A 25835-nucleotide genomic window follows, 5' to 3' on the forward strand; every position below is an offset into this window, starting at 1 on the left:
TTCTCCAGGTTTATTTCTTATAACTCAGGATTTCAGAATTTGAAAGGATATGAGGCCATCTATTCCAAATACTACCTTAGTAGGAATACATCCTAAATATCCTCCGCAAATAGTCATATGGCCTACACTTGAAGGCATCCATTGAGTGTGGATGGAACCTCTGAAGCAATTTTTTTTTCTCTTCTCCCTTCCCCCTCCTTTCTCTCCCCTTTCCTTCTTTCTCATTCCCTCCCCTTCTCTCCTCTCCCTTCCCCTCTGCAGTCTTTCCTAATACTATTTTTCACCCCAATTATAAGTCAACATAATTTTTTGCATATTTTTTTTTTTTTTTTGCTTTTTGAAGGGCAGTTGGGGTTAAGTGACTTCCCCAAGGTCCCATGGCTAGTGTTATGTGTCTGAGGCAGGATTTGAACTCAGGTCCTCCTGACTTCAGGGCCAGTGCTCTGTTCACTGTGCCACCTAGCCTCCCCTTTGCATTCATTTTTACAAGATTCTGAGATCCAATTTTTCTCCATCTCCTTCCCCTACCATCTTCCTAAAATGGTAGGCAATTTGATATAGGTTATGCATATGTTATTATGAAAACATATTTCCATATTAGTTACAGTTGTGAAAGAAGAAACAAATCAAAAAGGAAAAAGGCCATGAAAAAGAATAAGGTAAGTGAAACAAGTATGCTTCTATCTGTACTCAAGAGTCCATCAGTTCTTTATCTGGATGTGATACCATTTTCTTTTGTGAGTCCTTTGTACCTGTTTTGGAACAATTTGTTGCTCAGAAGAGCTGAGTCATTCATAGTTTATCATCACAAAGTGTTCCTGATACTGTCTACAATGTTTTCCTGGTTCAGTTTATTTCACTTTGCATCAGTACGTACACATTTTTCCAGTTTTTCTGCAGTCTGTTCATTATTTTTTTTATTGCACAATAGTATTCCATTGCATTCATATGCCATAACTTGTTCAGCCATTCCCCAGTTGATGGGCATCACCTGAATTTCCAATATTTTGCCATAGTGAAAGGGGCTTCTATAAATACTTTTTACATATGTAAGTGCTTTTTCCATTTTTATAATCTTTTTGGAATATAAACCTAGTAGTGGTATTACTGGATCAGAGGGTATACAGTTTGGTTGTCCTTTGGGTATAGTTCCAAATTGAATGGTTGGATCGGTTTATAACTCTATCAACAATTTATCAGTTTCCTAATTTTCCCACATATCTTCAACATTTATCATTTTTCTGTCAGCCAATCTGATATTGGTGGTACCTCAGAGTTGTTTTAATGTGTATTTCTTTTTTTCTTTTATGCCTTTTTTTTTTGGAGGGGGGAGGGCAGGGTAGGTGGGGTTAAGTGACTTGGCCAAGGTCACACAACTAGTAAGTGTTAAGTGTCTAAGGCCGAATTTGAACTCGTGTCCTCCTCACCCCAAGGCTGGTGCTCTATTCACTGTGCCACCTAGCTGCCCCTAATGTATATTTTTCTAATCAAAGGTGATTTAGAGCACTTCTTCATGTACCTATAGATAGCTTTGATTTCTTTATCTGAAAAATGTCTATTTATATTCTTTGACCATTTCTCAATTGAGAAATGACTTGTGTTCTTAATAAATTTGACTCAGTTCTCTGTATTTTAGAAATGTCTCTTTATCAGAGACACTATCTGTAAAGATTGTTTCCCAGCTTTCTGCTTCCCTTCTAAAGATTGTTTCCTTCTAATCTTGATTGCTTTGGTTCTGTTTTGGGTAAAAGCTTTTTGATTTAATATAATCAAAGTTATCTGTTTTACATTTTGTAATGTGCTCTTTGTCTCTCTCTGTCTCTCCGTCTCATTTGGTCATGAACCTGTAACTCACCCAACTTCTTTAAGAATTTGGATGCTATACCACTTGGTGCATATATGTTTAGTATTGATATTACTTCATTGTTTATGGTACTTTTTAACAAGATACAGTTTCCTTCCTTATTGTTTTTAGTTACGTCTATTTTTGCTTTTGCTTTGTCTGAGATCAGGATTGCTGCCTCTGATTCTCCTTTTTTTTTTTTTTAACTTCAGCTGAAACATAATAGACTCTGCTCTAGCCACTCACCTTTAGTTTGTGTGCATCTCTGTGCTTTACAACAGCATATTGTAGGATTCTGGTTTTTAATCCAGTCTGCTGTCTGCTTCCTGTTTTATGGGGAATCCCATCCCTTAAGAGAGAATCTATCACCTCTGCTGGTCTGCCCTCTTTTCTGGGGTCCTAGTGGTGGTGTCTGGCATGTGCTAATGTCCGGTGGGGTGTTTCTGCATTTCCTAGTGGCTACACTGAGGCATGTGGAAGTCTGCCTGCTAAAGGATGCCTGTTTGCCCAGAGCTGTGCTAAAACAGGTGGTGGTTCCTGGAGCTGGAGTCTGCTGGTTCCCCTGGCTTTGCTGAGGCATGGGGGGCATTTGGTTGCTCAACCACACTGGACCTCAGGATCTACCACTGGTTTGTTGAAGTGGGACTTGTTGCTGGCTTTTTGAGACACTTCTTGTCTTAGACTGTGTTCCCCTTTTACCCAAGTGAGATAGGCCTTTCTTGCCAGTCTTAGAAGTTTCTTGAGCTAAAAGATTTCACCCCATGTTTTTGCTGATTCTGCTATTCTAGAATTTGTTTTAGGGAACATTTTATGGTTGTTTGGAGGTGAACAAGGGAGAGTTACGGCAGTTTACTTCTTACTCCACCATCTTGGCTCCCAGAAGTCTATCCAGCTCATTTTTTTTTTCTTGGACAATTCTTAGGTTTTCCTTGAATGACCTATATGTACAAACATTTGTAGTAGCTCTTTTTGTTGTGGCAAAGAATTGGAAACTGAGAGTATGGCAATCAGTTGGAGAATGACTGAACAAGTTTTACATGATGTGATAGAATATTATTGTGCTGTAAAAAATAATGAAGGGTATGGTTTCAGAAAAACCTAGGAAGACTTGTGTGAATTGATGCAGAGTGAAGTGAGTAGAACCAGGAGAACAATCTGTACAACAACAACAATATTGTAAAGATGAGCAAAGCCCTAGTAACTCCGATCAACTTGATGACCTACTGAAGTTCCAGAGTACTCCTGGGCAAACATATCATCCACCTCCGGGAAGAGGACGCATGGACTCAGTACAAATTTTTCTTTGCTTTTTTAGGGGAGAATATGGCTAATGCAGAAATTTGTTTTGCATGTTTATACATATTTGTAATGAGTTGTTTTTCTTGTCTTCTCAGTGGGTAGTGAACTGGTGGAGGGGTGACAGAAAATTTGGAACTGAAAAAAAGAATGAAAAAGTTTTTTGGCTTTTAAAAAATGTTTTTCCTTATATTCTAAACCTGCCTCTCTGAAACTTAAACTTTACTGCCTCAGAACAATTCTTTTCCAGATGCTTGAAGAATGCTGTCATGGCCCTAATTTCCCCACATATCCCCACTTTCCCACTTTAAGCATTCCTTGATCTTTAATTTTTGGAGAGCTTTTACTTTCTACATTGAACTTTTCATAACAGACAATTGCATATTAGCTGCTTTTGGAAAGGTTGACTCTAAAGCAAGTGTTTTGTTTTAGGGTAAAACATTCTAGTTGATCATAGAAATACTTGGTGTAGATGATTTAATAATTGATGGAATGATATAAATCTTTTATGGCTGTGACACAGAAAACCTGGTCAAAGGCCCTCTCATGTTTAGTTTCTTGATTATTTTAAATATGCATCATGTCAGTTAATTTTTGGAACATTATTTGTTCAAAAAATTATAAATAAACTTGTCATTTTCAGATGATCCTATATAATCTAAAATAAAACTTTTTCAAACTACAGAATAATGCTGTCATTGACAGAAAGAAAAAGGATTATGCAAATATCCTTAAAGATCTTTTATATTTAGTTAATTTGAAATAAATTTTCTTGCACTTGATTTTAGACAAGTTTTATTCTTATAGTTGAAAGAGCTTTAGATATTATGTTTTTTATGCCATTTTAATCAAAATTTGAATACTTGATTGAATTAAGTGCCCCCTGCCTCCCTAGTCTCTGCTCTCTTTTCTATTAAGGAATATGTTTGGATGTAAGATTAATAGCTCTGGAAGTGATAACCATTTTCACATATAATTTTAGTGAAGAAAGGAAGGCAGACTGGAGAGAATATATTCCCTTCCCAGAAGCAAAGGAGGATGCTCCAAATTTAAATCTGTTCCAAATCCAATTTGACTATGGGGTGGGAGACTGATTTTTTTGGCTCTGGATTTGGAAACTTGATTATGGTAAGTGCAGCTAACTTGCTTGTTCTCAGATTACAGTAGTGCCCCTTTCATATATTCATATACATGCACTCATTTAGCAGGAACTTACCACCAGTCTTCACCCTCACTGATGATATAAACTCTTTAAAAAAAAGACTTAAAAAAAAAAAAGACCACTACTCCCAGCTGGTTTCAGTTTTCATTCTAACTTGGATGTAGTCTAGATGCCATTGCTGTTGGTTCCATCGGGGATTTGCTGCTACTATTAGGTAATTAGGTATTAGGTAACCCAAGAAAACACATTAGGAATTTAATTTTGCCAAGTGTTTTTCTATGTTTCATCACGGCAAAACAACAGCAACAACAAACCCCAACAGAAACACAACGGCACAACAACAGCAACCCTTTTAATTTTCAAATCTTTAGTGCTGAATGAGACAGATCTTTTCTTTTCTTTGGTCAGCTCTCAAGTTTTCTCAAAAGCTCATAGCCCTTAAAGGCATTAAATTGTTAATTTTAAGGTTTTTCATTTTCATTTGGTGTAGTCCATTTACTTCACTTCAAAATGTGCTATTTCACATTGTATTTCATAATGTCCATATAGTAAATGAAAAGTTAGATATTTTGAAATTTCTGGAGATGGAAGATCAGCCCTTGGAATTTGAGATTTTTCCTTTGCATATTTACAGATTCCTGTTGGAGAAGATAGTAGAGTATGTGGTCTAAGCCAACTTTTTGGACTAAGCCACAAAATAACATTGTTTCTGATTGTTAGACACCATTGTTAGGAGTAAAGGGGCTTCACAAAAATATTTGATTGTCAGTCCTGAAACATACTCCTTTACATTTGCTGTTAAGGGAAGACTGTGTCTTATATAGAGATTCCCTCGAGCAACAAGGGAAGGGTGGCTGCTGAGGCTCATTCAGCTCTCTTATTAGGACTTTGAATACCAACTCTAAAGGCAGGGGACAGGGAAGGGCAGATGTATATATAATTTTGGGTGTGATAGTCTTCAAACCTTGGCAAGATTAAGGAGTTCCAGATAGTCTTGTGAGAGTCAGCTTTCAGGGTGTGGTATATGGTTATACTGGGACTCTTGGGCTTGTCCTTCACTCCATGCCTCACTCCATGTACTCTATGTTTCATAGGGGTGGGTCGGAGTTGTACATGTTCTTTTCATGCTTATCTACTTGGCTTCCCGCCTGAGGGTACATGCTTGGTAGGAGGCTTTTAGGAGGCTAGGAAACTGGACTTCTAAGGTTGTTCTGACAAAAGGACGGGGCAGAAAGAAAGATTACTAGGCAGGAGGAGGTGGCATGGCTAATGCATAGGCAGTTTGTAGGCCAGGAAAGCAAAGTTTTTGCAAGACTACAACACTGTTGAGACTCAGTTTGACTTATTTTAGGGTGCTCTGTATGTGGTGCTTTATATATAGCTCTGCATTCTGTTACTGCTTAAAACTCTATTTGTTATTCAGTTAGAAGAGCTAGGTAGGCAATCTAGTGGATAGATTGCCCAGACCTAGAATCAGGAAGAACTGAATTCAAATGTCACCTCAAATTCTTACTAGCTGTATGACTCTGGGCAAGTCACTTAACCACTGTCTGCCCCAGTTTCCCTATCTATAAAATAGGCACAGTAATATCACCTACTATAACACAGGTAACACTGACTATACCTTGTGTCAGGCAGGAGACACAGGAGGAGCTTTTGGGCTCTGGATTTTTGCAGGTTCACTCTTGATCCAGGCAGCCAGAAGGACAGCAATGGAGACATAATTTGGGGTTATCCGCTTACGTTCTTTTCTTTTTTTTTAAATTTTTATTTTTTTAATTTAAATGCTTTATTAACTGCTGATTTACATCATTCGTTTCTGCCAGATTTTGAGTTACAAATTTTCTTCCCGTTTTCCCCCCACCCAACCCCCAAAACAGCAGTCCCACAGGATATCCCCACCTCCAATCTGCTCTCTCCCATATTTTCTCCCATACCCGTTTCAACTTTTCCAGTGGATCTCTATGCCTCAGTTCCTGTATATCTTTTTTCTTAATTACATGTAAGATGGTATTAATAATAGTATACACACACACACACACATATATATATATTTGAATATTTGATTTTAAAACTTTCAATTCCAGATTCATTCCCTGCCACCCACCCCCACTGGGGGGACAAGCAGTTCAGTATAGGTTGTACATGTGTGGCTAATGCAAAACAATAACATAGTAGATGTATTGTAAAAGACTGACTATATTTCCCTCCCTCCTATCCCACCTCACACTTGTTCTATTCTCTACTTTGATCCTGTCCCTTTTCAAAAGTGGGTGCTTCCAACTTCCCTCCCCCCCAGCCTGCCCTCCCTTCCATCATCCCCCCTCACATCCCCTTCCCCCCCCTATTCTCCTGGAGGGTGAGATCCCCTATTTAGTGTGTATTTCCCTCCCTTCTCAAGCCAGATTCAATAGGAATAAGGTTGACCTATTCCCTTTTGCCTTCCTATTCTTCCCCTCCATTGTAACATTTTCCCTTGCCTCTTCTGTATGAGATAGTTTGCCCCACTCTGTCTCTCCCCATCTCCTCTCATTATATTCCTCTCACCTCTTAATTTCACCTTTTAAGTATCATCCCTTCCTGTTAAATTGGTCCCGTGCCCTCTATCTATGTATACCTGTAAATGTATAACACACATTCACATATGTATTCATATGCCCGCATACCCTCATATAAAGACATATATATATTTCTAATCCCTTCAACTACTGAGAAAAGTTTCATAGGTTACAATTATTGTTTTTCCATGTAGGAATGTTAATAGTTCAACTTTGGCCAGGTGGCTCAGCGAGCAAGAGCACCGGCTCCAGTGCCGGGACGACCCGGATCAACCCGGGCCCAGACACTCAGCACCACACCCAGAAACAACAACTGGCCATGCAACCCTGAACAAGCCACCCAACCCCAATTGTTAAAAAAAAAAAATAGTTCAACTTTGATAAGTTCCTTATGATTTCTTTTCCCTGTTTACCTTCTCATGCTTCTCTTGCTTCTTGTATCTGAATGTCAGATTTTCTATTCAACTCTGGTTTTTTCAGCAAGAATGCTTGAAAGTCCTGTATTCCACTGAATGACCATATTTTCCCCTGAAACATGATACTCAGTTTTGCTGGGTAGGTGACTCTTGGTTTTAATCCCAGCTCCCTGGACCTCCGGAATATCACATTCCAGGCCCTTCGATCCCTCAGTGTAGAAGCTGCCAGATCCTGGGTCATCCTGATTGTGTTTCCACAATATTCAAATTGTTTCTTCCTGGCTGCTTGTAATATTCTCTCCTTAATCTGGGAATTCCGGAACCTGGCTATAATATTCCTAGGAGTTTTCTTTTTGGGATCTTTCTCAGGAGGTGATCGGTGGATTCTTTCAACCTCTATTTTGCCCTCTGGTTCTAAAACATCAGGGCAGTTTTCTTTGAGAACTTCCTGGAGGATGCTTTCCAGGCTCTTACTTTGGTCATGGCTCTCAGGCAGTCCAATAATTTTTAAATGATCTCTCCTGGATCTATTTTCCAGGTCAGTGGTTTTTCCCATGAGATATTTCACATTGCCTTCTATTCTTTCATTTGTTTGGATCTGTTTAACAGCATCTTGATTTCTCATAAAGTCATTAGCTTCCATTTGCTCCAGTCTAATTCTGAAGCAATGATTCTCCTCAGTGAGCTTTTGAGATTCTTTTTCCATCTGGCAAATTCGACTTTTTAAGGCATTCTTCTCCTCATTGCCTTTTTGAACCTTCTTTGCCATTTGAATCAGTCTGTTTTTTAAGGTATTATTTTCTTCAGTCAGGCTGTTGACTCTCATTTCATAGTTTTCTTGCATCGTTCTCATTTCTCTTCCCAATTTTTCCTCCACTTCTCATATCTGCTTCTTAAGGTCCTCTATGGCCTGTAACCAGCTTGTATTTTCCTTTGAAGCTTTTGGTGCAGGAGTTCTGACTTGACTTCACTGATTTCCTCCTGTTCCATGCCTTGCTCCTTCTTATCCCCAAAATAGGAGTGTAATGTTGGAATCTTCTGTCTGCTTTGTTTCCTTTGCCTGCTCATTTTGCCACTCAGTGATTTGACTTTTGGGCTTTTTGCCACAGTAGGACTCTGCCACCAGACAGGGGAGTTTTCATCCCAAACGCTGGGGTTTTCTCAGCTGCCGGAGGTATTAGATGGGTGCCCTCTCTGAGGTCTCCACACGCTCTGGCAAGCTGGACAAACACCCCAGGACTTCCACCCTAGATTGCAATCCAGATCCAAGCAGGTTAAAGCAAGAGCAATGACCCCTCAGACTGGTGCTTGGTCCCCCTACACTCTGCAGGCCAGGAGCTGAAGCCGCCACGTGGCGCTGGCAGGCTGTGCTGGCGTCTCAGCAGTTTCTTGCTCCAGGGGTAAAAGCCACGCACTCCCACTTCCTGGGTCCCAAAGTCCAGACTGCACTGGCCCCTCACCTTGTCCTTCACATCTATGTATTGATAAATCTGGAAACGGCCACAGCTGCTGCTGATCTGGAGTCCCTCTGGCTGGCGGCTTGTCAGGCCCGCCCTGGGGCTACAGCCTCTGCGGTGCTGGGCTAGGCTCCCAGAGCGGTGCCCTGGCCAATTCCTGACGGCCTGCCGGGCTGTTCTCAGCGGGAGGTTAGCTTCTCTGTGTCATTTTGTGGGTTCTGCAGCTCCAAAGTTTGTTTAGAGTCCCCTTTTTACATGGATTGGGGAGGGTGGAAGCTGGAGCCGCGGGAAGGTTGTGCTTCTAATCTGCCATCTTTGCATCCTCCAGCTTACTTTATTTTCAAAGGGATTGCTGATAATGGGAGCACCAGCTCCTGCAGCATCCCCTAATTACTCTTCTACCAGTGACTGGCCAGAGCGTACAGAGTAGGGGCACAACTTCTGCGTATCCCCTAAAGTGTCGATGGGGGCTAATTGAGACAAGCACACACATTCACAAATTCTCCCCCATCCTTGATTGGGATCAAGGGTGAGAGCAGTGTCATTGCAGGATTTCATGAAGGACTTGGCTTGTGCCCGAGAAGACTCAGGAGAAACACTGGCTTCTTCTTTGTTTTAATTGAGGGGAGGGCTGAGACACCTGCCTTCCTTATGTGGAACTTGTAACCTACTGTGACCTAGGGGTGGAGCATGCTGTGTTAAAGGGAGCCCCTGTCTTTCGATGAAGATGGGTGCAGTTTCAGTAACCTCAGCAATCACAGTCTAGGCACAAGGGTAGCCCTGAGGGTAGCCCTAGGCACTGAGGATACAGTCCTGCAAGAGTGAGGAGTACTTCAGATGTTGGCCCGGGACCCCCTGAGGTATGTGCAGTACTTTGAACAATAACTGAAGTGAGGAGCTGCTGGCTGCTCACACCCCAAAGACCTTGGTCCCTGAAGAATGTACAGGAGGTGTGTGCTATATTACATACTGTTCTGTTTTAGGCTTTGTGGCCATATTTCTTGGGGAAAAGGACAAGTTACTTTCTTGTCTATTTTAGACCATGTGGCCACTTTGGTAGTATGTCATGATGCTCAATATAATGTTTATGTGATTGTAGTATACTGTTGTTATGTTTATATATTTGATACCCAATACATTGTCTGTGTTGCTTTATTCTTTATTATTGTTATTACAGATTATGGATGCTATGTTTTAGTTTCCTGGCTTGAGGATCCCAAGAGGTGTCACCTGTTTAGATTATAAGGGCCAGAATCCTGTAGGGGTGGAGTGTATGTAAGGTGGATTTTGTTCCTTTTTAGATAATAGTTCCAGGATTATAGATATTAATTCCCAGGATCCATGACCATAAACAGTCTACTAGTTCTCAGGCTCATGGCTTATAAACATCTCTACCATGCTTGCATGTCATATTATAATCTTAAGACCATTGCTCTTGCACTAAGCTGAATCCCCATGATCTCGCTAAAGTTAATGTAAACTTGTGAAGCTACTCATAGGCAAATTGCCTTCTTTGTGTGCTTCTCTATAAATCAAATGAGCACTGGTGAGGAAGTGGGGAATGGGAATGCACAGGGGGCATTTTGTTCTGTGCCTGCCTTGAGCAGCCCCCTTCAAGGCCTGGAGGGGAATGCACACACTGGAATGCTGCACTTGTCTCAATTGGCCTCCATTGAGACTTAGGGGATACATAGGAGTTGTGCTCCTGTATGCCCTTGCCAGCCCCTGAGAGAAGAGTAATTAGGGGATGCTGTAGGAGCTGGTGCTCCCATTATCAGTACCCACTTGAGAAGAATAAAGCAAATAATCCCTTATGTCTCTGATGTTGTCCTTCTGGCTACCCAGATCAAGAATGAACCTACTGGAGCCCTAAAGCTGCTCCATTGTCTCCTGCCTGACACATGGTGTAATTGGGGTCTCCTACGTGACACGTTATCTTAAAGGTTGTTGTGAGGATCAAATGAGGCAATATTTGTAAAGAGCTTAGCACAGTTCCTGGCATATTTTGTTGTTTTTATTCAGTTGTGTCTGGCTCTCTGTGACCCCATTTGTAGTTTTCTTGGCAAACATACTGGTTTGCCATGTCCTTCTTCAGCCCTTTTTACAGTTGAGAATACTGAGAACAGGGTTACATGACTTCCGTAGGGTCACACGCCTAATAAGTGTTGAGGCTACCTTTGAATTTAGGAAGACTAGTCTTTGTGACTCCATACTTGGCACTCTATCCCCTTAGCTTGGCACTTAGTAGGTACGTAGCAAATACATATTCTCTGTTTTCTCCAAAGTTGATTGTAAAAAACATTAGTAGCTTTGTTGAACTTCTTTTATAGAGTAAAGGGTTGTTGATTTTTCTTGGTACCACAGAATATCAATGTTTTTGCTTCGTTATCTCTGATAAGTTTTATGTTTGAAACATATATTTCCTTTCATCTGTAACAAGGATTTCTCCTTATATTCTAGAAGTAGTATGGTTTTAAAAAATAGTACTGGCCTTGGATGTTTCTAAGAGACCCGAATTTTTGATCTTACTCCTGACATTTAAGTCTGTATCAATAATCTCCTGATAATAATCATACCATCTTAATTTTTGTGATGTAACTGCTTTGCAAACCATAAGTTTTCTTCTTGTTGTATGAGAATACTGCTTAATTAAAACATTTTGCCACTTTCAGTGACTACTTTGCTCATAGAAAAAGAAGACTGAAATATCCAGCAGACTGTTATCTGTGCTGTTGGGTAGAAGGAACAGGATAGAATTGGGAGAGGATGAATAACAGTAATCCCTAAAGACTGAAGACTACAAAGTCAGGAGTTGTGATTCTTATGGGGTTCATTAGCTTCTGTCTCTGTTGCTTTGTCTTGTAAGCCCATGCTCTTTGTTAGTATTAACTGCAGTTCAACTTAATTAATTTAACTTCCTCTTTCAGAGGTCAGCTTGTCTGTTTATACTAACTGCTTTGCTTTTGTTGACTTCAGGCTCATTTTTGTGTAACAGTGACTTGGTTGCCCACTGCATTCTCTCTGTCTCTCTCTCTCTGTCTCTCTGTCTCTGTCTCTCTCTCTCTCTCTCTCTCTCTCTCTCACACACACACACACACACACACACACACACACACACACACACACACACCCACACCCACACACACCCCCTCTCTGTTTTGTGGCCACATGTGGCCCTCTAGGTCCTCAAATGCGGCCCTTGACTGAATTCAAACTTCACAGAATAAATCCCCTTAATAAAAGGATTTGTTCTGTAAAACTTGGACTCTTGTCCAAGAGATCACAGTCTCTTGTTCTAGTCAGTTGTGCTAAACATTTATAGTTAACTGAGATAATGGGATAAACCAGCTAACTGGCAAGCTGTCCATGCTACATATTCAAGAAGTTCTCATAGAATTTAATCTTATCTGTACTACTTTGTATATAATACACAAGTGATTGAGATAAATGACAGCATCTTTACATTGAACAGAGGCTGGTAAGCAAAGCTAAGGACCATATAGGAGGAATGATATTGGGGAAAGGCTCAAAGAAAGGATAGGACTGCTACTCCAGGTGGATCAGATGAACTCACTGAAAACAAAAAGGTGGAGCTGAGTACATAAACGTCTACATACAAATATTTACATATATGCATGTATATAATACGTAATCACAGACATCTTCCTATATATGAATAATATAATTACACAGTTACATTATATATACACCTATATATATATTCAGTTCTGCTTTTGTTTTAGGTTGTCATCGTAGATATATAATATTTTATTGTGTGTATGTATAAAAATCTGTTGCTGTTATGATAGTCATCTGGCTTAGGGAGAGGTAAAGTGACTTCCCCAGGGTCATACAGCTGTTATACATTCCTTAACTCTAGATCTAGCCCTTAATTTATGATACCAAAGGGTATTATAAATGTTTTTAGCTTAAGTCTCCAACCCTGGCTCCATCCGCTCCAGCTTTGCCTCTTGTAAGTGATAGTGAGGTCAACTAGTGTCTTGAGATTAGATTGTTTAATTTCTTACCAAAACTCTGCTGATAATGTAGGCTACAGTGTTTTCATAAGAAGGAGCTGGATATTAGTTGCACCTTACAATAGTGGTGAGGCAAATTCCCCGTCTGACATCTCATTTGTTCAAAGTAATGGGTAAAGGGAAGAGCATGGTGAACTAACGGGTGACACAAAAACACATTTTAGTTAAACTGCAACAATAGCTTTCTCTTTTCAACATGATTTTTTTTTTTTTTGGATCACTACAACCAAAGGGACATTAGTCTAATTAGACATTAGTTACTTTTCTCTCCCTGTATGTTAAGGAATGGTGAAAAGGCCAAAAGATAGAAACAGGAAGGAGAAGCTAAGGCCTTGATACTAACCTACTAAGTAATTAAATCAAATGAGCATCCCTTAAGTAGCGTTCCTACAGTAGACTGGAAAAGCTAGAGATGGTTCCTTGCTTAAGAGATTCCTGAATGCCATGCATAAGAGTTGGACCCTGCCTTGTTGGGACTCTGAGTGGTATAGTTGAAAAAGGCCTGCCTTTGGAGTCAGAGGACTTGGATTCCAATCCTAGGATATGCCACTAGGTCACTTTGGGCAAGCCAACTTATTCTTTCTGTGTTCAATTTCCTCTTCTGTAAAATGAAGGGGTGAGTGATCTGTGAAGTCCCTTTCAGAGTTAGCTATGGTCCTGTGAATCAATAACTTCCTTTTTTGATTTTTAAGATTGAGATTTCCCTACTTCTTTTAAGATATTTTTTTCAATTTTAAATTTATTTATTTACTTTTGGTTTATAGCTTTCCGTTCTACAATCCCTTAAGTTTCTAATCCCCCCGCCATGGCAGCATGCAATCAAAATATAGGATCTACAAATACCTTCATATGAAACATTAGTCAGGTTGTAAAGAAGGATTGTAACCAGTGTTGTAAACAAAGAGAAAGAGGAAACAAAACAGCAGTTGTCTTATAACCTTGTATTGCTGAGAGGAGCCCAGTCTATCAAAATTAGTCATCATACATACATTGTGTCTGTAATTGTGTACAAATTTCTCTTTGTTCTTCTCTCCTCACTCAGCATCAGTTTGTACAAGACTCTCCAGGTTATTATGAAGTCTTTCTGCTCCTCATTTCTTATAGCACAATAGTATTCCATTACATTCATATACCACAGCTTGTTTAGCCATTCCCCAATTGATGGGCATCCCCTTGATTTCCAATTCTTTGCCACCACAAAAAGAGCTGCTACAAATATTTTTGTACTTAATGGGTCCTTTTCCTCCTTCTATGATGTCTTTGGGATACAGTCCTAGAAATGGTATTGCTGGGTCAAAGGGTATGCACTTATTTATAGCCCTTTGGGCGTAGTTCCAGATTGCTCTCCAGAATGCTTTAATCAGTACACAGCTCCACCACCAATGCATTAGTGTTCCAGTTTTTCCACATCCTCTGCAGTATTTATCATTTTCCTGTTTTGTCATCTTAGCCAGTCTGACCGGTGAGATGTGGTAGCTCAGAGTAGTTTTGATTTGCATTTCACTAATCAATAGTGATTTAGAGCATTTCTTCATGTACTTATAGATATCTTTAATTTCTTCCTTGAAAACTGCCTGTTCATGTCCTTTGACCACTTATCAGTTGGAGAATGACTTGTATTCTTATAAATTTGACTCAGTTCTCTGTATATTTTAGAAATGAGGCCTTTATCAGATTCATTGGTTGTAAAAATTATTTCCCCATTTTCCATTTCCCTCTTAATCTTGGTTACATTGGCTTTATTAGTACAGAAACTTTTCAATGATTTCCCTACTTCTACCTACTGTGTTCCTCCTGGTTCTGCCTACCTCTTTCAATTCCTTGTTCTGTCACTTTCCCTTTTTAGTTTACAGTCAGTTCCCCCTGTACTGACTTCTTCACCTCAAAATACAAGTACAAATACAATGATAATAATATTAATAACAGCATTTGTATAGTGATTTAAAGTTTGTAAAAAAAAAAAAAAGCTTTATTTGAGCCTCACAAAACCCTGTGAGGTAGGTACTATAGGTATTATTATCCCCATTTTACAGATGGAGAAACTGAGGCTCAGAGTGGTTAAATGACTTGCCCATGGTCATGCAGCTAATAAGTGTCAGAGGTGGGATTTGAACCCAGGTCTACCTGACTCCAAGTCCAGCACTTTTGTCACTATGTTGCGATTACTTCAGGTAAGTGTCCCTTTTTCTTTTAAAGATAAAAGCAAACTCTCTTGATCCTCCTGTAAGTTACTACTTTCCACAGTTTTTTCTTTTTACTATAACTTCTTATGAAAGTATTCCATACTCAATTTAACAAATATTTATTAAGTACCTACTATTGTACTAGGCACTGTTTTTTCCTTTAGCCTTGGAGGAAATGGAAGCCATTCTTTTTCAATGTTTGTATCAGTTTCTTTTTGTAAGAGTTCTTATATTCCTCCCTTTCCCAAGAGTGACTTTTAATGTATCTCTGGAATTAATTTCTTGCTGAATCAGGAAGAAGATATTAAGGGAGAAGGCAATATAGATTCAATTGAGGTTTTAGGTGGTTAGTTTCTCAGACTGGAGTTTCACACTTTTGTGTCTTCTCACCTAGTGGTCTATATGAGAAATGATGTAGGACACCAGCTGTATAAAATTCCTGAATATGAGACATATTGTGACTCCAGAAGTTATATTTCTTAGATCTTGCATTGTGGCAACAGTGACGGTCTTAAATTGAGTAGGGTATCTTAAGATAAGATTTAGAGCTGTAAAGAAACTAAATTAATTAGGTCACATTTTGTAGGTGAGGTAACTGAGTGTGCAGATAGTTTCGTGACTTGCATAATGTTATATTGAAAGCATGTTGATTAAAACCCCCAAATGCAGTTATTTCAGTTACAGGCCTGCATCATTATGATAAAAATACAAGAAACAATATATGTATAAGAAGTCTATAGAAAAAAACTTGTGATAAACAGTGGATAACAATTCAGGTTAGTCATAGTCATGTTATTTTGGCAATAGAGATAGGTCTCTAATGTGAAGAAATAGTTTGAAAGTCTCTGTGGAAGCTGTTTAGTATCAGTAGTAAATTCTTTCAATTTTATAATTGACTTTGTAAATTGTGGAGCATTTTACTTTCAAAGGATACTTGATGGTAGTTGGGTGTGGGCTACTTGAAAAAATTTTGAGAGTCAGTTTTCAGATTTGATTTATTTACTATGTTCATAGAATCATAATTTTCAAACTTTTATCTAGAATTATAATTTGTAACGAACTTTTATTTGTAGAGATGATGTCAGTGTTGTTTTAAAAGCTCAGAGTAAGAGTTCTAAAAATGTCATTTTATTCCATAACTTGCTTACCCAAATGAGTTTTTTGCTCATTATGCTTTGCTCCTAACAATATATTCCAGCTCCTTTACTACTACAGAAATAAACTCCATGCTAGGTTGTGAATTGATGTAAACTATAGGAGTACTGTTTTTCTATGTAGATTGGGAAATGTTAAGCCTGAAATGTCATTGGAAGACAGTTTTAAAAAATGGTATACAGTGAGATTTAAGTGGCAGTGAGACTAGGATTATGGCTAAGGACTTTCGCTAGGGCAGTGTGATTGAAGGGTACATTTGATTTATTATTTATGTTCTTAGTGTATTGTTAAAGAGTTTTCCAAGCTCTTATAAATCATAAAACCTTTGTATTAGAAATAATACAGAATCTTGAACACTTGGTAAAGTTAACGCAGCTACTAGTGCCATCCTCTTTAAGGTTATCTTCCTTTTACTTTATATTTATTTTGTCTGTACTAATTGATGTATGTTGTCTTCCCCATTAGAATATAAACTTTTTGAGACTAGGGGCTGTTTTTCTTCTACAGTGACTAGCACACAGTAAGCCCTTCATAAATACTTGATGATTGATTACATTTTCACATATATTAATATAGCTACACATTTACAAATAAAATATATTTGCATTGTTTATAAATAAATATGTATTCATGTATGTGTATGTGTGTGCTTATTGGCAACATAATTTAAGTAAAATTTACATTTGTATGTGGCCAGCTGAATTTCATTGTCAGGATATTGTTTCCTGTGTAGACTGAATGTCAGGTTGATCATTTTGAAATTATCACTGATATCAGGAACAGGATGTTATCAAAGATGTCAAGGATTTCACTATCCATGGGGGCTCACTATTCCATTTAAACCTCATACAAGCACACGTTTGGTTAGCATATATCCTATTTCATGCCTCACTTAATTGAAATAATAAGGTCATGAATAGATTTTTTTACTGATTGCATTTTTCAAGGAGTTTTTTGTGTTCTTAAATGAAGGAAGGACTGCTTGTTGTATGTAGGAGCCTTGAAGGCTCTACCAAATTAAATATTTCTCTTAATAAATAAACACAGGGGAATCTTGCATGCTTTATACTTTTCATTTGATTTTGTGACTTAATTGATGTTGCCTGTTGTAGAACATGGCTTGTGAAAGAAACCCATATTTTCATTAAGGTTATATAACCTTCATTGAGATGAGAAATTTACTTTGGAGCATTAGTTTTTTGAAATTTTCTTTATAGTCGTTTTTGGGTAACTTGCAGTTGGATGTTTCACATTTCCAACAATGATCTATGTACAAGAAGTGGCCTAAGAAATAAAATAAAAATTAAAAAAAAAAAAAGGTTGGTTGACTTTCAGAGGAAAATGGGCATTCAGTGCTTCACTGGTACCAGTCTGTGAATTATGAAAAGATCCAGAGGAAACAGTGGGGTACAGTAGAGACTGAGCTGCATTTGGAGTCAGAGAACCTAGCTTTGAATTCTGCCCTTGATACTTATTACCTTTTTGACTTTGGACAAGTAATTTTACCTCTGTGTCCTTCAGATTTTTCTTTCGTTTAACGAAGAGATTGGGCTGGAAGGCGTCTAAGATGCCTCCCAGCTTTAAATCTATGATCCTACAATAAAAAGCAATGTATGGTAGAGTAGAAAGAACAATGCTAATTCATATATATATATATATGTAGTATATGGATGGAAATATATATGTAGTATATGGATAGAAATTTAGAAGTCATTTGTGTAGTAGTGATAGTTGGCAATGAATGATATTGTGACTGGGGAGTATATGATAGAGAAGAGGGCTGAGCATAAAACCTTGGGGAACATTGGCTTTAAAGGATGAGGAAATAGGAACTAAGAAAAGAAGTAGATAGAGAAATTAGGAGAGTAGTTGATGTGTATCTTAAGTCAAAGCAGGGGAGTAGAAGAGAAAGGGAGTTCAGTCAGCAGTCAGCTGAAGAAGGGGGACGATTGAAGAAACACCATTTGGCATGGTGGTTAGGTGATTGATGATCACTTTTGAGAACAGTTTTAGTAGAGTGGTGAGGGAAGAAGCTTGATTGCTTGAAGTTGAGAATGAAGTATAGTAGGGGATGAGGTTGCATTAAAATTCATCAGCCACACTTTTTATATAACAAAATTTAACTTCCATGAAGGTCTTAGTCTATAAGATAATATCGAATATTGAGGTAATACTAGGTTCTCAAAGGCCATGCCAATTGAGAGGAAATTATGTAAAATCTTTCCAAATAGGGTAGTGTGGCCACAGCAGTGGGCTCTTGTTTCTTATTTCCTATGTAGCCAAATTTGAAAGGTGCATCACCAGGTTCATTTAAAGCTTTAGGACTTCCAGTGCTCAAAGTCCATCTACTAAATTATAAAAGAATAATGTCAGGGGTGGTAATGCCCCTTTTGATGATATTTCAGCTCCTTTTGAAGTATCAGAGAATTATTAAATAAGTTATATGTTTCTCTTAACTGTCAACCAGAAATCATAACTTCATGAAACATAATTAAGCCAACTTCTCCCCTTCTCACACTTTTTTAGAGCAGTGACATTTTTCTTAAGTATTTTGAAAATATTTTCCTTAAAATTTGTGCTTTTTCAGTACACTCTTATTTGTAACCCTCAAGATAATACACCAAGGAATGTTTAGTTTTTTCAGTTGTATCAGATTCTTTGTGACTCCATTTGGGGTTTTCTTGATAAGGATGCCGTGGAGCATTTTGCCATTTCCTTCTCCTACTCATTTTACAGATGAGGAACTGGGGCAAACAGGGTGACCTGCTCAGGGTTACATAGCCAGTAAATGTCTGAGGCCGGATTTGAACTTAGGAAGAGATGAATCTTCCTGACTCTAGGCCAGGCACTGTGCCCACCTAGCTTTCCTAATACCAAGTATAGTTAAGGTTAAATAAATTGTTTTAAAATCAATGTATAGGGTTTGTTCCTTCATTTTAATGAACTATCCCTAGTTCTACCCAATTTCTAATTGAGACTTTATGGCTTTTTCTTCAAAATTAAGTTTGTCCTGAATTTTAAATACATCTGATTTTTAGATTTATAACATTTCCAAGGTTATTAGGCCATGCAAATATAAAAACTCTTAGGTTAATATAAAATTTAAACCCTATAATGTAGATCATAAAAGTTGAGTGTCTCAGAATGATGTCTTAGTCTAAACAGTGTTTATTGAAAGCAAAGTTTCTCAACTCTGGGGTCTGTGAATTAGTTTTTAAAAAATTTATTTTGATAAGCATTTAAATATAATTAGTTTCCTTTGAAATCCCATGCATTTTAAGAAGGGGCTCACCTTGATGCCAAAATGGGCTTTAACCCCAAAAAAAGTTAAGAAACTCTTTGAAAAGGTTAATTCTCCCCCACCCCCACATGACAGATTTTTGTGGATTCATAAGAAAGAAGAAACTTGGGTTTAATAAAGAGCAGGCATGGCAAACATAGTCCTCAGATGCAACCTTCTTAATGCTTTCATGTGGCACATTGAGGCTTAAAGATAGTTATTTGAGGTATGATTGGTGTGGAAAAGAAATTCCTCACCTCCTAAAGGGTTATTGAGTAGTGTGGTTAGAGGGAAAAGATGTCTTGACAGATTTTTGAGGGAGCTCCTTTGTGTGCCAGCCCTAAGTAGGTATGAAGCTAACTAATAAGAGTTGAAAATATATTGATTTGATCCAGGCCCAGTAGCAGATGACAACTCTACCTGCAGATAGCTGCAGCATGGTAGAGAAGCAGCCTTAGTGATAGATGATAGATGTAGCAGATGGCAATAGGCTTAAAGAATCAGCAGGGGACAGAAGTAAGGGATTGCTCCCTAGAGGAAGACTGGAGACAAAGTATCTATCTGTAAAGAGTGTTTCAGTTGTGATTCCAGGCTAGCAGCAAAGCAAGAATTGCTACCCTGTCTTTCTGTGGGCGACCTTGGAATCTGTGGGAGGTGGTAGCCTTTTTGTATCTGGTAGTGGAGTGATGCTGTCCACATCAAAAGCTTTGATAGTTGATTTATATATAGTTCTTTATTTTTTGATAAAGAATATACTTAATCTAGGAATTTGAGCTGTATTTGCATAATAATGATTACCCAGAACCCTCCATAACGAATCTGAGGGTAAAAAAGAGTTTTTGAGCATCATGGAACCCATCCTACATTTTTACTGGGATAATTATTGAAACGGAACTAACACTGGACATAAGGAAATTTGAATTCCAGCTCGAACTTCAGAAACTGTATGACAGGAAGTCACTTTACCTTTTTGAGTCTCAATTATCAGCACTTAACACCCTCTGGAAAATTCCCATATGTCCTTTGGGACATTGATGAGTCTAATTTGGAACTCAGCAAGAGTAGAGCTATGGTTGTTTTGGGAATAAAGGAGGCATTCTCTTGCCAGTCCTGCATACCACTGCAAGAGTGAGCTTATAACCAGTAGATTTAGTTTTATAATCCTGTTCAGAAGTCTTTAGTGGGTCTAGCTTTTCAGCCTTATTTCATCTTTTCTGTGAACTCTGCTTCAGATTGGATTATCCTACTCCACAAATGTACATTGGCACTTTTTTTTGGCTCTGTACCTTTTATTCATACTGGTCCTTAGGTATGGAATGTACTTTTCTCATTCCTCCACATTCTCTTCCCGTATCCCCAATCTTCTCTCTTGAATTCCTAGATGTCCTTCAAAGCCAAGTTCATTTGTCACCACCTCTAATATTATCCTTATTATTCAATATTGTATACATCAACTAATTTATATTTTTTCCTTAGCCATCCATTAGGTTGTTATAATTGTATCTTTTCCCTATTTGGTTTAATTAAGATCAAGTATATATCTTTTTTTTTTTTTTGGAGGGCAGTTAGGGTTAAGTGACTTGCCCACATGGCAAGTAAGTGTGTCAAGTGTCTGAGGTCAGATTTGAACTCAGGTCCTCCTGACTCCAGGGCCAGTGCTCTACTCACTGTGCCACCTAGCTGCCCCAAGTATACATCTTTAATGGTGGAAACTGTATTAACTAAATTTGTATTTCCCTCAGCACCCAGCGCAGTGGTCTACGTCTGTGCATGGTAGTCTACACAAATGTTAATAAATATTTGTTTTTTTCAATTCTGTTGCATTATTGTGGCTTGAGGAAGGATACAGAATTTATGGAAAGCTGTTTTTTTCATTCCCTTCTATTCTTCTATTTCCCTGTAGCTTCCAAATCCGCATATATATGTATGTGTGTATATATATATAAAACCCCCACTTTTTTGAATGTTATGTAATTCTATTTTTTAAACAAATGGTTACTTTAAAAAAAGTCTATTCTTCAGAAAAATTAATGGGGTCTCTCTTTGTGAAAGGACAGGTATGAAATTGATAAGTTCTTTCCAGAATCTTAAAAACTAAACAGTAAAAAGAATGTGGATTTTAAGGTGTGCTAATTTAGGTCAGTGGTATTTTTTTTGTTGTTGTTGTTATAGTTTATTTTGTATTTTTTTAGTTTACATCATTCATTTCCACAAGATTTTGAGTTACAAATTCTGTCCCCAATTTTCCCCTACCCACCACCCCAAAACAGTGATCCCACTGAACATCCCCTCCCCTAATCTGCTCCCTTCTACATCCTCCCCCATCACCCTCCGACCCTCCAGCAGGGCATGGTAGATCCCTATGCCCCAGTGCCTGCACATCTCACTTCCTAGTTACATGTAAAATAATAATAATAATTACATACATATTTTAAACATTTTGATTTTAAATCTTTGAATTCCAGATTCTTTTCCTACCTTCCTCATCATCCACCCTTACTGGGAAGATAAGCAATTCAATATAAGCTATGCATGTGTAGCTATGCAAAACATTTCCATAGTGGATATATTGTGAAAAACTGACTATATTTCCCTCCATCCCATCCCACCCCCCACTTGTTCTACTCTCTACCTTGATCCTGTCCCTTTTCAAAAGTGGGGTATTTCCAACTTCCCTCTCCCCAGCCTGACCTCCCTTCCATCATCCCCCCTTTTATCCCCTTCCTCTGTTCTTTCCTGTAAGGTGAGATGCCCTATTTAGTGTGTATGTCATTCCCTCCTTAAGCCAAATTCATTGAGAATAAGTTGATTCATTCTCTTTTTCCTTCCTGTTCTTCCCTTCCATTGTAACAGTTTTCCCATGCCTCTTCTATATGAGAATTTACCCCATTCTATCTCTCCCCATCACCTCTCATTATATTCCTCTCTCACCTCTTAATTTCACCTTTTAAGTATCATCCTTTCCTATTCAGCTGGTCCTGTACTCTCTATGTATACTTGTACACATATATACACATACTCACATGTATTCATATACCCTCCTATATAGATACACACATATATAAATGTATATATGTGTGTATATATATATATATACACACACACACACTTCTATTCCTTTCAACTATTCTCATACTGAGAAAAGTTTCATAAGTTGCAGTTATCTGTTTCCATGTATGAATGTAAGTAGTTCAACTTTGATAAGTTCCTTATGCTCTTTTTTCCCTGTTTACCTTCTCATGCTTCTCTTGCTTCTTGTATCTAAATGTCAAATTTTCTATTCAACTCTGGTTTTTTCATCAAGAAAGCTTGAAAGTCCTCTATTCCATTGAATGACCATATTTCCCCCTGAAACATGATATGCAGTTTTGCTAGGTAGGTGATTCTTGGTTTTAATCCCAGCTCCTTTGACCTCTGGAATATCATATTCCAAGACCTTCAGTCCCTCAGTGTAGAAGCTGCTAGGTCCTGTGTTATCCTGATTGTGTTTCCACAATATTGAAATTGTTTCTTCCTGGATGCTTGTAATATTTTCTCCTTTATCTGGGAATTCTGGAACCTGGCTATAATATTCCTAGGAGTTTTCTTTTTGGGATCTTTTTCAAGAGGTGATCGGTGGATTCTTTCAACCTCTGTTTTGCCCTCTGGTTCTAAAACATCAGGGCAATTTTCCTTGAGAATTTCTTGGAGTATGATTTCTAGGTTCTTTTTATGATCATGGCTTTCATGTAGTCCAATAATTTTAAAATGATCTCTCCTGGATCTATTTTCCAGGTCAGTGTTTTTTTTTTTTTTTTTTAATGCTTTATTAACTTCTGATTTACATCATTCATTTCTGCCAGATTTTGAGTTACAAATTTTCTCCCTGTTTTCCCCCCACCCATCCCCCCAAAACAGCAGTCCCACAGGATATCCCCACCTCCAATCTGCTCTCTCCCATATTTTCTCCTATACCCGTTTCAACTTTTCCAGTGGATTTCTATGCCTCAGTGCCTGTATATCTTTTTTTAATAACATGTAAGATGGTATTAATAATAGTATATACACACACACATATGTACATATACATATATATACACACACATACATATATTTGAATATTTGATTTTAAAACTTTCAATTCCAGATTCATTCTCTTCCCCCCCTGCCACCCACTCCCACTGGGGAGACAAGCAGTTTAGTATAGGTTGTACATGTGCGGCTAATGCAAAACAATAACATAGTAGATGTATTGTAAAAGACTGATTATATTTCCCTCCCTCCTATCCCACCTCACACTTGTTCTGTTCTCTACTTTGATCCTGTCCCTTTTCAAAAGTGGGTGCTTCCAACTTCCCTCCCCCCCAGCCTGCCCTCCCTTCCATCATCCCCCTCACATCCCCTTCCCCCCCTATTCTCCTGGAGGGTGCGATCCCCTATTTAGTGTGTATTTCCCTCCCTCCTCAAGCCAGATTCAATAGGAATAAGGTTGACCCATTCCCTTTTGCCTTCCTATTCTTCCCCTCCATTGTAACCATTTTCCCTTGCCTCTTCTGTATGAGATAGTTGCTCCACTCTGTCTCTCTCCATCTCCTCTCATTATATTCCTCTCACCTCTTAATTTCACCTTTTAAGTATCATCCCTTCCTGTTAAATTGGTCCTGTGCCCTCTATGTATACCTGTAAACGTATATACACACATTCACATATGTATTCATATGCCCGCATACCCTCATATAAAGACACACACACACATATATATATACATACACACATATACACACACACACATATTTCTAATCCCTTCAACTACTGAGAAAAGTTTCATAGGTTACAATTATTGTTTCTCCATGTAGGAATGTTAATAGTTCAACTTTGACCAGGTGGCTCAGCAAGCAAGAGCACCGGCCCCAGTGCCGGGATGACCCGGATCAAATCCGGGCCCAGACACTCAGCACCACACCCAGAAACAACAACTGGCCGTGTAACCCCGAGCAAGCCACTCAACCCCGATTGCTTTTAAAAAAAAAATAGTTCAACTTTGATAAGTTCCTTATGATTTCTTTTCCCTGTTTACCTTCTCATGCTTCTCTTGCTTCTTGTATCTGAATGTCAGATTTTCTATTCAACTCTGTTTTTTTCAGCAAGAATGCTTGAAAGGCCTGTATTCCATTGAATGACCATATTTCCCCCTGAAACATGATACTCAGTTTTGCTGGGTAGGTGACTCTTGGTTTTAATCCCAGCTCCCTGGACCTCCGGAATATCACATTCCAGGCCCTTCGATCCCTCAGTGTAGAAGCTGCCAGATCCTGGGTTATCCTGATTGTGTTTCCACAATATTCAAATTGTTTCTTCCTGGCTGCTTGTAATATTCTCCCCTTAATCTGGGAATTCTGGAACCTGGCTATAATATTCCTAGGAGTTTTCTTTTTGGGATCTTTCTCAGGAGGTGATCGGTGGATTCTTTCAACCTCTATTTTGCCCTCTGGTTCTAAAACATCAGGGCAGTTTTCTTTGAGAACTTCCTGGAGGATGCTTTCCAGGCTCTTACTTTGGTCATGGCTCTCAGGCAGTCCAATAATTTTTAAATGATCTCTCCTGGATCTATTTTCCAGGTCAGTGGTTTTTCCCATGAGATATTTCACATTGCCTTCTATTCTTTCATTTGTTTGGATCTGTTTAACAGCATCTTGATTTCTCATAAAGTCATTAGCTTCCATTTGCTCCAATCTAATTCTGAAGCAATGATTCTCCTCAGTGAGCTTTTGAGATTCTTTTTCCATCTGGCAAATTCGACTTTTTAAGGCATTCTTCTCCTCATTGCCTTTTTGAGCCTTCTTTGCCATTTGAATCAGTCTGTTTTTTAAGGTATTATTTTCTTCAGTCAGGCTGTTGACTCTCATTTCATAATTTTCTTGCATTGTTCTCATTTCTCTTCCCAATTTTTCCTCCACTTCTCATATCTGCTTCTTAAGGTCCTCTATGGCCTGTAACCAGCTTGTATTTTCCTTTGAAGCTTTTGGTGCAGGAGTTCTGACTTCACTGATTTCCTCCTGTTCCATGCCTTGCTCCTTCTTATCCCCAAAATAGGAGTGTAATGTTGGAATCTTCTGTCTGCTTTGTTTCCTTTGCCTGCTCATTTTGCCACTCAGTGATTTGACTTTTGGGCTTTTTGCCACAGTAGGACTCTGCCACCAGACAGGGGAGTTTTCATCCCAAACACTGGGGTTTTCTCAGCTGCCGGAGGTATTAGATGGGTGCCCTCTCTGAGGTCTCCACACGCTCTGGCAAGCTGGACAAACACCCCAGGACTTCCACCCTAGATTGCAATCCAGATCCAAGCAGGTTAAAGCAAGAGCGATGACCCCTCAGACTGGTGCTTGGTCCCCCTACACTCTGCAGGCCAGGAGCTGAAGCCGCCACGTGGTGCTGGCAGGCTGTGCCGGCGTCTCAGCGGTTTCTCTCC

At 38.7% G+C, this 25835-nt stretch overlaps 1 protein-coding gene across 4 annotated transcripts in view; it reads left to right on the forward strand.

Annotated features, from left to right (window-relative positions):
• Positions 1-25835, forward strand: part of CEP85L (centrosomal protein 85 like) — a 266510-nt gene that overhangs the window by 134600 nt on the left and 106075 nt on the right. The window contains exon 2 of one of the 4 annotated variants that reach the window (XM_069076969.1): positions 14803-14940. The exons of the other annotated variants lie outside the window; for them this stretch is intronic. The gene's annotated coding sequence lies outside the window, so the exon portion shown is untranslated. The remainder of the gene's footprint in view (positions 1-14802; positions 14941-25835) is intronic. 4 annotated transcript variants of the gene reach the window in all.

This window comes from Petaurus breviceps, unplaced genomic scaffold (genome assembly GCF_028583685.1).
Source record: "Petaurus breviceps papuanus isolate PSGF00001 unplaced genomic scaffold, PetGlider_PUasm1.0 90977, whole genome shotgun sequence".
Lineage (NCBI taxonomy): Eukaryota > Metazoa > Chordata > Mammalia > Diprotodontia > Petauridae > Petaurus > Petaurus breviceps.